Consider the following 17,376-nt stretch of genomic DNA (forward strand, 5'->3'; position numbering starts at 1 on the left):
ACTGCCGGAAAATCAAACAGGCACTAGGAAAAATACTGAGAAACCAGAGTAAAAGTTTCTCTTGCAACCCGTTCCCTTTGTGCTATATGAACGAAAGTCTCTCCACATGCTCAGTTCTGAGAGATAATTGTGTGTGACAGCCATCCATGAACTTGCTAGTTGGGAACAGTAAAATTTTTTTAGTTGCAGACTCCACTCCATACATATATATGGGGAGGTAATAGCTCCAACTCCGTTTTACAGTGAAAACTACAGGAACTTCAAATTGGCACTAGGAAACAAACTGAGAAACCAGAGAAATTTTCCCCTGCAAACCGTTCCCTTTGTGCTAGATGAACGAAAGTCTCTACACATGCTCAGTTCTGAGAAATAAGTGTGAGTGAAAGCCGTCCTTCACCTTGTTTGTTGGGAACACAAAGTTTCTTTTCAGGTGCAAACACCTCTCCAAATATTTATATGGGCAGGTACTAGCTCCAAACCTTTTTTACAGTGAAAATTACAGGAACTTCCAACCGGCACTAAGAAAGAGACTGAGAAACCAAAGTAAAAGTTTCTCCTGCAAACAGTTCCCTTTGTGCTAGATGAACGAACGTCTCTCCACATGCTCAGTTCTGAGAGATTGTGTGTGTGAAAGCCGTCCTTCACCTAGCTTGTTGGGAACACAAAGATTCATTTTCAGGTGCAAAAACCACTCCATACATATATATGGGGAAATACTATCTCCAAAACAGTTTTACAGTGAAAACTGCAGGAAATTCAAACCGGCACTAGGAAACAGACTGAGAAACCAGAGTAACAGTTTCACTTGCAACACTTTCCTTTTTGCTAGATGAACGAACGTCTCGCCACATGCTATTTACTGAGAGATAAGGCTGTGTGAAATCCGTCCTTCACCTAGCTTGTTGGGAACACAAAGTTTCTTTTAGTTGCAATCTCCACTCCATACTTATGTATGGGGGGGTACAAAGTCCAACTCGGTTGTACAGTGAAAACTGCAGGAACTTAAAACCGGCACTAGGAAACAGACTGAGAAACCAGAGTAAAAGTTTGTCCTGCAAACTGTTCCCTTTGTGCTAGATGAATGAACGTCTCTCCACATGCTCAGTTCTGAGAGATAATTGTGTGTGAAAGCCGTATTTCAACTAGCTTTTTGGGAACACAAAGTTTCTTTTCAGTGGCAAGCTCCACTCTATACATATATAAGGGGAGGTACTAGCTCCAACTCAGTTTTACAGTGAAAACTGCAGGAAAATCAAAACGGCAATAGGAAACAGACTGAGAAACCAGAGTATAAGTTTCTCCTACAACCCGTTCCTTTGGTGCTAGTTGAAAGAACGTCTATCCACATGCACTGTTCTAAGGGATAAGTGTGTGTGAAAACCGTACTTCACCTAGCTTGTTGGGAACACAAAGTTTCTTTTCAGTTGCAAACTCCACTCAATACATATATAAAGGGAAGTACTAGCTCCAACTCTGTTTTACAGTGAAAACTGGAGGAACTTCAAAACGGCAATAAGAAACAGACGGAGAAACCAGAGTAAAAGTTTCCCCTGTAACCAGTTCCCTTTGTGCTAGATGAACGAAAGTCTCTCCACATGCTCAGTTCTGATAGATAAGTGTGTGTGAAAGCCGACCTTCACCCTGCATGTTGGGAACACCAAGTTTCTTCTCAGGTGGAAACTCCACTCCATACGTATATATGGGGAGGAAATAGGCCAAATCAGGTTTTACAGTGAGAATTGCCGGAACTTAAAACAGGCACTAGGAAAAGACTGAGAAACCAGAGTAAAAGTTTCCCTGCAAACAGTTCCCTTTGTGCTAGATGAACGAACGTCTCTCCACATGCTCAGTTCTGAGAGATAAGAGTGTGTGAAAGCCGTATTTCACCTTGCTGTTTGGAACACAAAGTTTCTTTACAGTTGCATACTTCACTCCAAATATATATATGGGGAAGTACTAGCTCCAACTCGGTTTTACAGTGAAAACTACAGGAACTTCAAAACGTCACTAGGAAACAGACTGAGAAACCAAAGTAAAAGTTTATCCTGCAACCCGTTCCCTTTGTGCTAGATGAACGAACGTCTCTCCACATGCTCAGTTCTGAGGGATAATTGTGTTTGAAAGCAGTCCTTGACCATACTTGTTGGGAACACTAAGTTTTTTTTAGTTGCAAAATCCACTCCATACATATATATGGGGAGGTACTAGCTCCAACTCGGTTTTACAGTGAAAACTGCAGGAACTTCAACCGGCAATATGAAACAGACTGAGAAACCAGAGAAATTTTCTCATGCAACCCGTTCCCTTTGTGCTAGATGAACGAACGTCTCTCCACATGTTCAGTTCGGAGAGAAAATTGTGTGTGAAAGCCGAACTTCAGCTAGCTTGTTGGGAATACAAAGTTTATTTTCAGTTGCAAACTCCACTCCATACATATATAAGGGGTGGTACTAGCTCCAACTAGGTTTTACAGTGAAAACTGCAGGAACTTCAATCCGGCACTAGGAAACAGACTGAGCAAGCAGAGTAAAAGTTTCTCCTGCTAACCGTTCCCTTTGTGCTAGTTGAATGAAAGTTTCTATACATGCTCAGTTCTGAAAGATCAGTGTCTGTGAAACCCGTACTTCAGCTAGCTTGTTGGGAACACAAAGTATCTTTTCAGGTGCTTACTCCCCTTCATACATATATATGGGGAGGTACTATTTCCGACCCGATTTTACAGTGAAAATTGCAGGAAAATCAAACCGGCACTAGGAAACAGACTGAGAAACCAGAGTAACAGTTTCCCCTGCAACTCGTTCCCTTTGTGCTAGATGAACGAACGTCTTTCCAAATGCTCAGTTCTGAGAGATAAGTGTGTGTGAAAGGCGTCCTTCACCTACCTTGTTGGGAACACAAAGTTTCTTTCCAGTTGCCAACTCCAATCCATATATATATATGAGGAGGTAATAGCTCCCAATCTTTTTAAAGTGAAAACTGCAGGAAATTCAAATAGGCACTAGGAAACAGACTGAGAATCCACAGTAAATATTTCACCTGCAAACCGTTCACTTTGGTCTAGTTGAACAAAGTCTCTCCACATGCTCAGTTCTGAGAGATAAGGGTGTGTGAAAGCCGAATTTCACCTTGCTGTTTGAAACACAAAGTTTCTTTACAGTTGCAAACTTCACTCCAAAATATATATGGGGAAGTACTAGCTCCAACTCGGTTTTACAGTGAAAACTGCAGGAACTTCAAACCGGCATTAGGAAACTGAGAAACCAGAGTAAAAGTTTTTCCTGCAACCTGTTTCCTTTGTGCTAGATGAACGAACGTCTCTCCACTTTCTCAGTTGTGAGAGAAAAGTGTGTGTGAAAGCCGTCTTTCACCTAACTTGTTGGGAACACAAATTTTTTTTCAGGTGCAAACTCCACTCCATACATATATATGGGGAGGTACTAGCTCCAACTCGGGTTTACAGTGAAAAATGCAGGAACTTCAAACCAGCAGTAGGAAACACACTGAGAAACCAGATTAAACGTTTATCCTGCTACCTGTTCCCTTTGTGCTAGATGAATGAACGTCTCTCCACTTTCTCAGTTCTGAGAGAAAAGTGTGTGTGAAAGCCTTCTTTCACATAGCTTGTTGGGAACACAAAGTTTTTTTCAGGTGCAAACTCCACTCCATACATATATATGGGGAGGTACTAGCTCCAACTCGGGTTTACAGTGAAAAATGCAGGATCTTCAAACCGGCAGTAGGAAACACACTGAGAAACCAGAGTAAAAGTTTCTCCTGCAAACCGTTCCCTTTGTGCTAGAAGAACGAATGTCTCTCCACAGGCTCAGTTCTGAGAGATAAGTGTGTGTGAAAGCCGTATTTCACATAATGTGTTTGGAACAGAAAGTTTCTTTACAATTGGGAAATTCATTCCATACATATATATGCGGAGGTACTAGCTCCAACTCGGGTTAACAGTGAAAACTGCAGGATCTTCAAACCGGCACTAGGAAACAGACTTGGAAAACACAGGAAAAGTTTCTCCTGCAACCCGTTCCATTTGTGCAAGATCAACGAACGTCTCTCCACATGCTCAGTTCTGAGAGATAATTGTGTGTGACAGCCATCCTTGACCTTGCTTGTTGGGAACAGTAAGATTTTTTTAGTTGCAGACTCCACTCCATACATATATATGGGGAGGTAATAGCTCCAACTCCGTTTTACAGTGAAAACTACAGGAACTTCAAATTGGCACTAGGAAACAAACTGAGAAACCAGAGAAATTTTCCCCAGCAAACCGTTCCCTTTGTGCTAGATGAACGAAAGTCTCTACACATGCTCAGTTCTGAGAAATAAGTGTGAGTGAAAGCCGTCCTTCACCTTGTTTGTTGGGAACACAAAGTTTCTTTTCAGGTGCAAACACCTCTCCAAATATTTATATGGGCAGGTACTAGCTCCAACCCTTTTTTACAGTGAAAATTACAGGAACTTCCAACCGGCACTAAGAAAGAGACTGAGAAACCAAAGTAAAAGTTTCTCCTGCAAACAGTTCCCTTTGTGCTAGATGAACGAACGTCTCTCCACATGCTCAGTTCTGAGAGATTGTGTGTGTGAAAGCCGTCCTTCACCTAGCTTGTTGGGAACACAAAGATTCATTTTCAGGTGCAAAAACCACTCCATACATATATATGGGGAAATACTATCTCCAACACAGTTTTACAGTGAAAACTGCAGGAAATTCAAACCGGCACTAGGAAACAGACTCAGAAACCAGAGTAACAGTTTCACTTGCAACCCTTTCCTTTTTGCTAGATGAACGAACGTCTCGCCACATGCTATTTACTGAGAGATAAGGCTGTGTGAAATCCGTCCTTCACCTAGCTTGTTGGGAACACAAAGTTTCTTTTAGTTGCAAACTCCACTCCATACTTATGTATGGGGGTGTACAAGGTCCAACTCGGTTGTACAGTGAAAACTGCAGGAACTTAAAACCGGCACTAGGAAACAGACTGAGAAACCAGAGTACAAGTTTGTCCTGCAAACTGTTCCCTTTGTGCTAGATGAATGAACGTCTCTCCACATGCTCAGTTCTGAGAGATAATTGTGTGTGAAAACCGTACTTCACCTAGCTTGTTGGGAACACAAAGTTTCTTTTCAGTTGCAAACTCCACTCAATACATATATAAAGGGAAGTACTAGCTCCAACTCTGTTTTACAGTGAAAACTGGAGGAACTTCAAAACGGCAATAAGAAACAGACTGAGAAACCAGAGTAAATGTTTCCCCTGTAACCAGTTCCCTTTGTGCTAGATGAACGAACGTCTCTCCACATGCTCAGTTCTGATAGATAAGTGTGTGTGAAAGCCGACCTTCACCCTGCATGTTGGGAACACCAAGTTTCTTCTCAGGTGGAAACTCCACTCCATACTTATGTATGGGGAGGTACTAGGTCCAACTCGGTTGTACAGTGGAAACAGCAGGAACTTCAAACCGGCACTAGGAAACAGACTGAGAATCCAGAGTAAAAGTTTCTCCTGCAACGTATTCCCTTTGTGCTAGATGAACGAACGTCTCTCCACATGCTCAGTTCTGAGAGATATGTGTGTGTGAAAGCCGTCCTTCAACTAGCTTGTTGGGAAGACAAAGTTTCTTTTAAGTTGCAAACTCCTCTGCATACATATATATGGGAGATACAAGCTCCAACTCGGTTTTACCGTGAAAACTGCAGGAACTTCAAAACGGCACTAGTTAACACACTGAGAACCCAGAGTAAATGTTTCTCCTGCATCCCGATCCCTTTGTGCTAGATGAATGAACGTACCCTACATGCTCAGTTCTGAGAGATAATTGTGTGGGAAAGCCGTAATTCATCTAGCTTGTTGGGAACACAAAGTTTCTTTTCAGTTGCAAACTCCACTCTATACATATATAAGGGGAGGTACTAGCTCAAACTCAGTTTTACAGTGAAAACTGCAGGAACTTCAAACCGGCAATAGGAAACAGACTGAGAAACCAGAGTAAAAGTTTCTCCTGCAACCCGTTCCTTTTGTGCTAGTTGAAAGAACGTCTATCCACATGCACTGTTCTAAGGGATAAGTGTGTGTGAAAACAGTCCTTCAACTAGCTTGTTGGGAAGACAAAGTTTCTTTTCAGTTCCAAACCCCACACCATACATATCTATGGGTAGGGACTAGTTCCAACTCGGTTTTACAGTGAAAAATGCAGGAACTTCCAACCGGCACTAGGAAACCGACGGAGAAACCCGAGTAAAAGTTTCTCCTGCAGCCAGTTCACTTTGTGCTAGATGAACGAAAGTGTCTCCACATGCTCAGTGCTGAGAGATAAGTGTGTGTGAAAGCCGACCTTCAGCCTGCTTGTTGGGAACACCAAGTTTCATTTCAGGTGCAAACTCCACTGCATACATATATATGGGTAGGTAAAAGCTCCAAATCAGGTTTTACAGTGATAACTGCCGGAAGTTCAAACAGGCACTAGGAAACAGACTGAGAAACCAGAGTAAAAGTTTCTCCTGCAAACTGTTCCCTTTGTGATAGATGAACAAACGTCTTTCCAAATGATCAGTTCTGAGAGATAAGTGTGTTTGAAAGCCGTATTTCACCTTGCTTGTTGGGAAAACTAAGTTACATTTTAGATGAAAATTCCACTCCATACATATATATGGGGAGGTACTAGCTCCAACTTCGTTTTACAGTGAAATGTGCAGGAACTTCAGACTGGCACTAGGAAACAGACTGAGAAAACAGAGTAAAAGTTTCACTTGCAACCCGTTCCCTTTGAGCTACATGAACGAACGTCTCTCCACATGCTCAGTTCTGAGAGATAATTGTGTGTGACAGCCGTCCTTGACCTTGCTTGTAGGGAACAGTAAGATTTTTTAGTTGCAGACACCACTCCATATATATATATGGTGAGGTAATAGCTCCAACTCCGTTTTACAGTGAAAACTGCAGGAAAATCCAACCGGCGCTAAGAAACAGACTGAGAAACCAAAGTAAAATTTTCTCCTGAAAACAGTTCCCTTTGTGCTAGATGAACGAACGTCTCTCCACATGCTCAGTTCTGAGAGATATGTGTGTGTGAAAGCCGAACTTCACCTAGCTTGTTGGGAACACAAAGTTTCTTTTCAGGTGCCAACACCACTCCATAAGTATATATTGGGAAGTACGATCTCCAAATCAGTTTTACAGTGAAAACTGCAGGAACTTCAAACCGGCACTAGGAAACAGACTGAGAAACCAGAGTAACAGTTTCACCTGCAACACTTTCCCTTTTTGATAGATGAACGAACGTCTCGACACAGGCTATGTACTGAGAGATAAGGCTGTGTGAAAGCCGTCCTTCACCTAGCTTGTTGGGAACACCAATTTCTTTTAGTTGCAAACTCCACTCCATACATATGTATGGGGAGGTACTAAGTCCAACTCGGTTTTACCGTGAAAACTGCAGGAACTTCAAAGTGGCACTAGGAAACAGACTGAGAACCCAGAGTAAATGTTTCTACTTCAACCCGATCCCTTTGTTCTAGATGAATGAACGTCTCTCCACATGCTCAGTTATGAGAGATAATTGTGTGTGAAATCCGTAATTCATCTAGCTTGTTGGGAACAGAAAGTTTCTTTTCAGTTGTAAACTCCACTCTATACATATATAAGGGGAGGTAATAGCTCCAACTCAGTTTTACAGAGAAAACTGCAGGAACTTCAAACCTGCAATAGGAAACAGACAGAGAAACCTGAGTAAAAGTTTCTCCTGCAACCCGTTCCTTTGTGCTAGTTGAAAGAACGTCTATCCACATGCACTGTTCTAAGGGTGAAGTGTGTGTGAAAACCGTCCCTCAACTATCTTGTTGGGAAAACAAAGTTTCTCTTCAGTTCCAAACTCCACTCAATACAATTATAAAGGGAAGTACTAGCTCCAAATCGGTTTTATAGTGAAAACTGGAGGAACTTCAAAACGGCAATAAGATAAAGACGGAGAAACCCGAGTAAAAGTTTCTCCTGCAATCAGTTCCCTTTGTGCTAGATGAACGAAAGTCTTTTCACATGCTCAGTTCTGAGAGATAAGTGTGATTGAAAGCCGTACTTCACCTTGCTTGTTGGGAAAACTAAGTTACTTTTTAGATGAAAATTCCACTCCATACATATATATGGGGAGGTACTAACTCCAACTTCGTTTTACAGTGAAAAGTGCAGGAACTTCAGACTGGCACTAGGAAACAAACTGAGAAACCAGAGTAAAAGTTTCCCTTGCAACCCGTTCCCTTCGAGCTACATGAACGAACGTCTCTCCACATGCTCAGTTCTGAGAGATAATTGTGTGGGACAGCCTTCCTTGACGGTGCTTGTTGGGAACAGTAAGATTTTTTTAGTTGCAGACTCCACTCCATATATATATATGGGGAGGAAAAAGCTCCAACTTCGTTTTACAGGGAAAACTGCCGGAACTTCAAACAGGCACTAGGAAACAGACTGAGAAACCAGAGTAAAAGTTTCTCCTGCAAACTGTTCCCTTTGTGCTAGATGAACGAACGTCTCTCCACATGCTCAGTTCTGAGAGGTAAGTGTGTTTGAAAGCCGTACTTCACCTTGCTTGTTGGGAAAACTAAGTAATATTTTAGATGAAAATTCCACTCCATACATATATACGGGGAGGTAATAGCTCCAATATTGTTTTACAGTGAAAAGTGCAGGAACTTCAGACTGGCACTAGGAAATAGAATGAGAAACCAGAGTAAAAGTTTCCCTTGCAACCCGTTCCCTTTGTGCTATATGAACGAACGTCTCTCCTCATGCTCAGTTCTGAGAGATAATTGTGTGTGACAGCCATCCTTGACCTTGCTTGTTGGGAACAGTAAGATTTATTTAGTTGCAGACTCCACTCCATACATATATATGGGGAGGAAATAGCTCCAACTCCGTTTTACAGTGAAAACTATAGAAACTTCAAACCGGCACTAGGAAACAGACTGAGAAACCAGAGAAATTTTCCCTGCAACCCGTTCATTTTGTGCTAGATAAACGAAAGTCTCTACACATGCTCAGGTCTGAGAGATAAGTGTGTGTGAAAGCCGTTCTTCACCTAGTTTGTTGGGAAAAGAAAGTTTCTTTTCAGGTGCAAACACCTCTCCAAACATTTATATGGGGAGTTACTAGCTCCAACTCAGTTTTACAGTGAAAACTGCAGGAACTTCCAACCGGCACTAAGAAACAGACTGAGAAACAAGAGTAAAAGTTTCTCCTACAAACCGTTCCCTTTGTGCTAGATGAACGAACGTCTCGCCACATGCTATGTACTGAGAGATAAGGCTGTGTGAAAGCCGTCCTTCAACTAGCTTGTTGGGAACACAAAGTTTCTTTTAGTTGCAAACTCCACTGCATACTTATGTATGGGGAGGTACTAGGTCCAACACGGTTTTACTGTGTAAACTGCAGAAACTTCAAAGTTGCACTAGGAAACAGATTGAGAACCCAGAGTAAATGTTTCTCCTGCATCCCGATCCCTTTGTGCTAGATGAATGAACGTCTCTCCACATGCTCAATTCTGAGAGATAATTGTGTGTGAAAGCCGTAATTCATCTAGCTTGTTAGGAACACAAAGTTTCTTTTCAGTTGCAAACTCCACTCTATACATATATAAGGGGAGGTACTAGCTCCAAATCAGTTTTACAGTGATAACTGCAGGAACTTCAAACCGGCAACAGGAAACAGACTGAGAAACCAGAGTAAAAGTTTCTCCTGCAACCCGTTCCTTTTGTGCTAGTTGAAATAACGTCTATCCACATGCACTGTTCTAAGTTATAAGTGTGTGTGAAAACCGTCCTTCATCTAGCTTGTTGGGAACACAAAGTTTCTTTTCAGTTGCAAAATCCACTCAATACAAATTTAAAGTGAAGTACTAGTTCCAACTCGGTTTTACAGTGAAAATTGGAGGAACATCAAAACGGCAATAAGAAATAGATGGAGAAACCAGAGTAAAAGTTTCTCCTGCAACCCGTTCCCTTTGAGCTACATGAACAAACGTCTCTCCACATGCTCAGTTCTGAGAGATAATTGTGTGTGACAGCCGTCCTTGAACATGCTTGTTGGGAACAGTAAGATTTTTTTAGTTGCAGACTCCACTTCATATATACATATGGGGAGGTAATAGCTCCAACTCCGTTTTACAGAGAAAACTGCAGGAAATTCAAACCGGCACTAGGAAACAGACTGAGAAACCAGAGAAATTTTCCCCTGCAACCCGTTCCCTTTGTGCTAGATGAACGAAAGTCTATGCACATGCTCATTTCTGAGAGATAAGTTTGAGTGAATTCCGTCCTTCACCTTGTTTGTTGGGAAAACAAAGTTTCTTTTCAGGTGCAAACACCTCTCCAAATATTTATATGGGCAGGTAATAGCTCCAACACTTTTTTACAGTGAAAATTACAGGAACTTCCAACCGGCACTAAGAAAGAGACTGAGAAACCAAAGTAAAAGATTCTCCTGCAAACAGTTCCCTTTGTGCTAGATGAACGAACGTCTCTCCACATGCTCAGTTCTGAGAGATTGTGTGTGTGAAAGCCGTCCTTCACCTAGCTTGTTGGGAACACAAAGATTCATTTTCAGGTGCAAAAACCACTCCATACATATATATGGGGAAATACTATCTCCAACACAGTTTTACAGTGAAAACTGCAGGAAATTCAAACCGGCACTAGGAAACAGACTGAGAAACCAGAGTAACAGTTTCACTTGCAACCCTTTCCTTTTTGCTAGATGAACGAACGTCTCGCCACATGCTATTTACTGAGAGATAAGGCTGTGTGAAATCCGTCCTTCACCTAGCTTGTTGGGAACACAAAGTTTCTTTTAGTTGCAAACTCCACTCCATACTTATGTATGGGGGGGTACAAGGTCCAACTCGGTTGTACAGTGAAAACTGCAGGAACTTCAAACCGGCACTAGGAAACAGACTGAGAAACCAGAGTAACAGTTTCACCTGCAACCCTTTCCCTATTTGCTAGATGAACGAACGTCTCGCCACATTCTATGTACTGAGAGATAAGGCTGTGTGAAAGCCGTCATTCCCCTAGCTTGTTGGGAACACAAAGTTTCTTTTAGTTGCAAACTCCACTGCAAACTTATGTATGGGGAGGTACTAGGTCCAACTCGGTTGTACAGTGGAAACAGCAGGAACTTCAAACCGGCACTAGGAAACAGACTGAGAATCCAGAGTAAAAGTTTCTCCTGCAACGTATTCCGTTTGTGCTAGATGAACGAACGTCTCTCCACATGCTCAGTTCTGAGAGATAAGTGTGTGTGAAAGCCGTCCTTCACCTAGCTTGTTGGGAAGACAAAGTTTCTTTTAAGTTGCAAACTCCACTCCATACATATGTATGGTGAGGTACTAAGTCCAACTCGGTTTTACCGTGAAAACTGCAGGAACTTCAAAGCGGCACTAGGAAACAGACTGAGAACCCAGAGTAAATGTATATACTTCAACCCGATCCCTTTGTTCTAAATGAATGAACGTCTCTCCACATGCTCAGTTACGAGAGATAATTGTGTGTGAAAGCCGTAATTCATCTAGCTTGTTGGGAACAGAAAGTTTCTTTTCAGTTGCAAACTCCACTCTATACATATATAAGGGGAGGTTATAGCTCCAACTCAGTTTTACAGAGAAAACTGCAAGAACTTCAAACCGGCAATAGGAAACAGACTGAGAAACCAGAGTAAAAGTTTCTCCTGCAACCCGATCCTTTGTGCTAGTTGAAAGAACGTCTATCCACATGCACTGTTCTAAGTTATAAGTGTGTGTGAAAACCTTCCTTCAACTATCTTGTTGGGAAAACAAAGTTTCTCTTCAGTTCCAAACTCCACTCAATTCATTTATAAGGGGAAGTACTAGCTCCAAATCGGTTTTATAGTGAAAACTGGAGGAACTTCAAAACGGCAATAAGATACAGACGGAGAAACCCGAGTAAAAGTTTCTCCTGCAATCAGTTCCCATTGTGCTAGATGAACGAACGTCTTTTCACATGCTCAGTTCTGAGAGATAAGTGTGTTTGAAAGCCGTACTTCACCTTGCTTGTTGGGAAAACTAAGTTACTTTTTAGATGAAAATTCCACTGCATACATATATATGGGGAGGTACTAACTCCAACTTTATTTTACAGTGAAAAGTGCAGGAACTTCAGACTGGCACTAGGAAACAAACTGAGAAACCAGAGTAAAAGTTTCCCTTGCAACCCGTTCCCTTCGAGCTACATGAACGAACGTCTCTCCACAGGCTCAGTTCTGAGAGATAAGTGTGTGTGAAAGCCGTATTTCACTTAACGTGTTTGGAACAGAAAGTTTCTTTACAGTTGCGAACTTCATTCCATACATATATATGGGGAGGTACTAGCTCCAACTCGGGTTTACAGTGAAAACTGCAGGATCTTCAAACCGGCACTAGGAAACAGACTTGGAAAACACAGGAAAAGTTTCTCCTGCAACCCGTTCCATTTGTGCAAGATCAACGAACGTCTCTCCACATGCTCAGTTCTGAGAGGTAATTGTGTGTGATAGCAGTACTTCAACTAGCTAGTTGGGAACACAAAGTATCTATTCAGTTACCAAATCCACTCCATACATATATATGGGGAGGTAATATCTCCAACTCCGTTTTATAGTGAAAAGTGCAGGAACTTCTACTGGCACTATGAAACAGACTGTGAAACCAGGGAAATTTTCTCCTGCAAACCGTTCCCTTTGCGCTAGATGAACGAACTTATCTCCACATGCTCTGATCTGGGAGATAAGTGTGTGTGAAAGCCGTCTTTCACCTAGCTTGTTGGGAACACAAATTTCTTTTCAGGTGCATACTCCACTCCATACATATATATGGGGAGGTACTAGCTCCAAATCAGGTTTTACAGTGAGAACTGCCGGAAATTCAAACAGGAACTAGGAAAAATACTGAGGAACCAGAGTAAAAGTTTCTCTTGCAACCCGTTCCCTTTGTGCTATATGAACGAACGTCTCTCCACATGCTCAGTTCTGAGAGATAATTGTGTGTGACAGCCACCCTTGACCTTGCTTGTTGGGAACAGTAAGATTTTTTTAGTTGCAGACTCCACTTCATACATATATATGGGGAGGTAATAGCTCCAACTCCGTTTTACAGTGAAAACTACAGGAACTTCAAATTGGCACTAGGAAACAAACTGAGAAACCAGAGAAATTTTCCCCTGCAAACCGTTCCCTTTGTGCTAGATGAACGAAAGTCTCTACACATGCTCAGTTCTGAGAAATAATTGTGAGTGAAAGCCGTCCTTCACATTGTTTGTTGGGAACACAAAGTTTCTTTTCAGGTGCAAACACCTCTCCAAATATTTATATGGGCAGGTACTAGCTCCAACCCTTTTTTACAGTGAAAATTACAGGAACTTCCAACCGGCACTAAGAAAGAGACTGAGAAACCAAAGTAAAAGTTTCTCCTGCAAACAGTTCCCTTTGTGCTAGATGAACGAACGTCTCTCCACATGCTCAGTTCTGAGAGATTGTGTGTGTGAAAGCCGTCCTTCACCTAGCTTGTTGGGAACACAAAGATTCATTTTCAGGTGCAAAAACCACTCCATACATATATATGGGGAAATACTATCTCCAACACAGTTTTACAGTGAAAACTGCAGGAAAATCAAACCGGCACTAGGAAACAGACTGAGAAACCAGAGTAACAGTTTCACTTGAACCCTTTCCTTTTTGCTAGATGAACGAACGTCTCGCCAAATGCTATTTACTGAGAGATAAGGCTGTGTGAAATCCGTCCTTCACCTAGCTTGTTGGGAACACAAAGTTTCTTTTAGTTGCAAACTCCACTCCATACTTATGTATGGGGGGGTACAAGGTCCAACTCGGTTGTACAGTGAAAACTGCAGGAACTTAAAACCGGCACTAGGAAACACACTGAGAAACCAGAGTAAAAGTTTGTCCAGCAAACTGTTCGCTTTGTGCTAGATGAATGAACGTCTCTCCACATGCTCAGTTCTGAGAGATAATTGTGTGTGAAAGCCGTAATTCAACTAGCTTGTTGGGAACACAAAGTTTCTTTTCAGTGGCAAGCTCCACTCTATACATATATAAGGGGAGGTACTAGCTCCAACTCAGTTTTACAGTGAAAACTGCAGGAAAATCAAAACGGCAATAGGAAACAGACTGAGAAACCAGAGTATAAGTTTCTCCTACAACCCGTTCCTTTGGTGCTAGTTGAAAGAACGTCTATCCACATGCACTGTTCTAAGGGATAAGTGTGTGTGAAAACCGTACTTCACCTAGCTTGTTGGGAACACAAAGTTTCTTTTCAGTTGCAAACTCCACTCAATACATATATAAAGGGAAGTACTAGCTCCAACTCGGTTTTACAGTGAAAACTGGAGGAACTTCAAAACGGCAATAAGAAACAGACGGAGAAACCAGAGTAAAAGTTTCCCCTGTAACCAGTTCCCTTTGTGCTAGATGAACGAACGCCTCTCCACATGCTCAGTTCTGATAGATTAGTGTGTGTGAAAGCCGACCTTCACCCTGCATGTTGGGAACACCAAGTTTCTTCTCAGGTGGAATCTCCACTCCATACATATATATGGGGAGGAAATAGGCCAAATCAAGTTTTACAGTGAGAATTGCCTGAACTTCAAACAGGCACTAGGAACAGACTGAGAAACCAGAGTAAAAGTTTCCCTGCAAACAGTTCCCTTTGTGCTAGATGAACGAACGTCTCTCCACATGCTCAGTTCTGAGAGAAAAGGGTGTGTGAAAGCCGTATTTCACCTTGCTGTTTGGAACACAAAGTTTCATTACAGTTGCATACTTCACTCCAAAAATATATATGGGGAAGTACTAGCTCCAACTCGGTTTTACAGTGAAAACTGCAGGAACTTCAAAACGGCACTAGGAAACAGACTGACAAACCAAAGTAAAAGTTTATCCTGCAACCCGTTCCCTTTGTGCTAGATGAACGAACGTCTCTCCACATGCTCAGTTCTGAGGGATAATTGTGTTTGAAAGCAGTCCTTGACCATACTTGTTGGGAACACTAAGTTTTTTTTAGTTGCAAAATCCACTCCATACATATATATGGGGAGGTACTAGCTCCAACTCGGTTTTACAGTGAAAACTGCAGGAACATCAACCGGCAATATGAATCAGACTGAGAAACCAGAGAAATTTTCTCATGCAACCCGTTCCCTTTGTGCTAGATGAACGAACGTCTCTCCACATGCTCAGATCGGAGAGAAAATTGTGTGTGAAAGCCGAACTTCAGCTAGCTTGTTGGGAACACAAAGTTTATTTTCAGTTGCAAACTCCACTCCATACATATATAAGGGGTGGTACTAGCTCCAACTAGGTTTTAAAGTGAAAATTGCAGGAACTTCAATCCGGCACTAGGAAACAGACTGAGCAAGCAGAGTAAAACTTTCTCCTGCTACCCGTTCCCTTTGTGCTAGTTGAATGAAAGTTTCTATACATGCTCAGTTCTGAAAGATCAGTGTCTGTGAAACCCGTACTTCACCTAGCTTGTTGGGAACACAAAGTATCTTTTCAGGTGCTTACTCCCCTTCATACATATATATGGGGAGGTACAATTTCCGACTCGATTTTACAGTGAAAATTGCAGGAAAATCAAACCGGCACTAGGAAACAGACTGAGAAACCAGAGTAACAGTTTCCCCTGCAACTCGTTCCCTTTGTGCTAGATGAACGAACGTCTTTCCAAATGCTCAGTTCTGAGAAATAAGTGTGTGTGAAAGGCGTCCTTCACCTACCTTGTTGGGAACCCAAAGTTTCTTTCCAGTTGCCAACTCCAATCCATATATATATATGAGGAGGTAATAGCTCCCAATCTTTTTAAAGAGAAAACTGCAGGAAATTCAAATAGGCACTAGGAAACAGACTGAGAATCCACAGTAAATATTTCACCTGCAAACCGTTCACTTTGGTCTAGATGAACAAAGTCTCTCCACATGATCAGTTCTGAGATATAAGGGTGTGTGAAAGCCGTATTTCACCTTGCTGTTTGAAACACAAAGTTTCTTTACAGTTGCAAACTTCACTCCAAAATATATATGGGGAAGTACTAGCTCCAACTCGGTTTTACAGTGAAAACAGCAGGAACTTCAAACCGGCACTAGGAAACTGAGAAACCAGAGTAAAAGTTTTTCCTGCAACCTGTTCCCTTTGTGCTAGATGAACGACGTCTCTCCACATGCTCAGTTCGGGGAGAAAATTGTGTGTGAAAGCCGAACTTCAGCTAGCTTGTTGGGAACACAAAGTTTATTTTCAGTTGCAAACTCCACTCCATACATATATAAGGGGTGGTACTAGCTCCAACTAGGTTTTAAAGTGAAAATTGCAGGAACTTCAATCCGGCACTAGGAAACAGACTGAGCAAGCAGAGTAAAACTTTCTCCTGCTACCCGTTTTCTTTGTGCTAGTTGAATGAAAGTTTCTATACATGCTCAGTTCTGAAAGATCATTGTCTGTGAAACCCGTACTTCAGCTAGCTTGTTGGGAACACAAAGTATCTTTTCAGGTGCTTACTCCCCTTCATACATATATATGGGGAGGTACAATTTCCGACTCGATTTTACAGTGAAAATTGCAGGAAAATCAAACCGGCACTAGGAAACAGACTGAGAAACCAGAGTAACAGTTTCCCCTGCAACTCGTTCCCTTTGTGCTAGATGAACGAACGTCTTTCCAAATGCTCAGTTCTGAGAAATAAGTGTGTGTGAAAGGCGTCCTTCACCTACCTTGTTGGGAACCCAAAGTTTCTTTCCAGTTGCCAACTCCAATCTATATATATATATGAGGAGGTAATAGCTCCCAATCTTTTTAAAGTGAAAACTGCAGGAAATTCAAATAGGCACTAGGAAACAGACTGAGAATCCACAGTAAATATTTCACCTGCAAACCGTTCACTTTGGTCTAGATGAACAAAGTCTCTCCACATGCTCAGTTCTGAGAGATAAGGGTGTGTGAAAGCCGAATTTCACCTTGCTGTTTGAAACACAAAGTTTCTTTACAGTTGCAAACTTCACTCCAAAATATATATGGGGAAGTACTAGCTCCAACTCGGTTTTACAGTGAAAACTGCAGGAACTTCAAACCGGCACTTGGAAACTGAGAAACCAGAGTAAAAGTTTTTCCTGCAACCTGTTCCCTTTGTGCTAGATGAACGAACGTCTCTCCACTTTCTCAGTTCTGAGAGAAAAGTGTGTGTGAAAGCCTTCTTTCACCTAGCTTGTTGGGATCACAAAGTTTTTTTCAGGTGCAAACTCCACTCCATACATATATATGGGGAGGTACTAGCTCCAACTAGGTTTTACAGTGAAAAATGCAGGATCATCAAACCGGGAGTA

The sequence above is a fragment of the Camelus dromedarius genome, chromosome 35 (assembly GCF_036321535.1).
Source record: "Camelus dromedarius isolate mCamDro1 chromosome 35, mCamDro1.pat, whole genome shotgun sequence".
NCBI lineage: Eukaryota > Metazoa > Chordata > Mammalia > Artiodactyla > Camelidae > Camelus > Camelus dromedarius.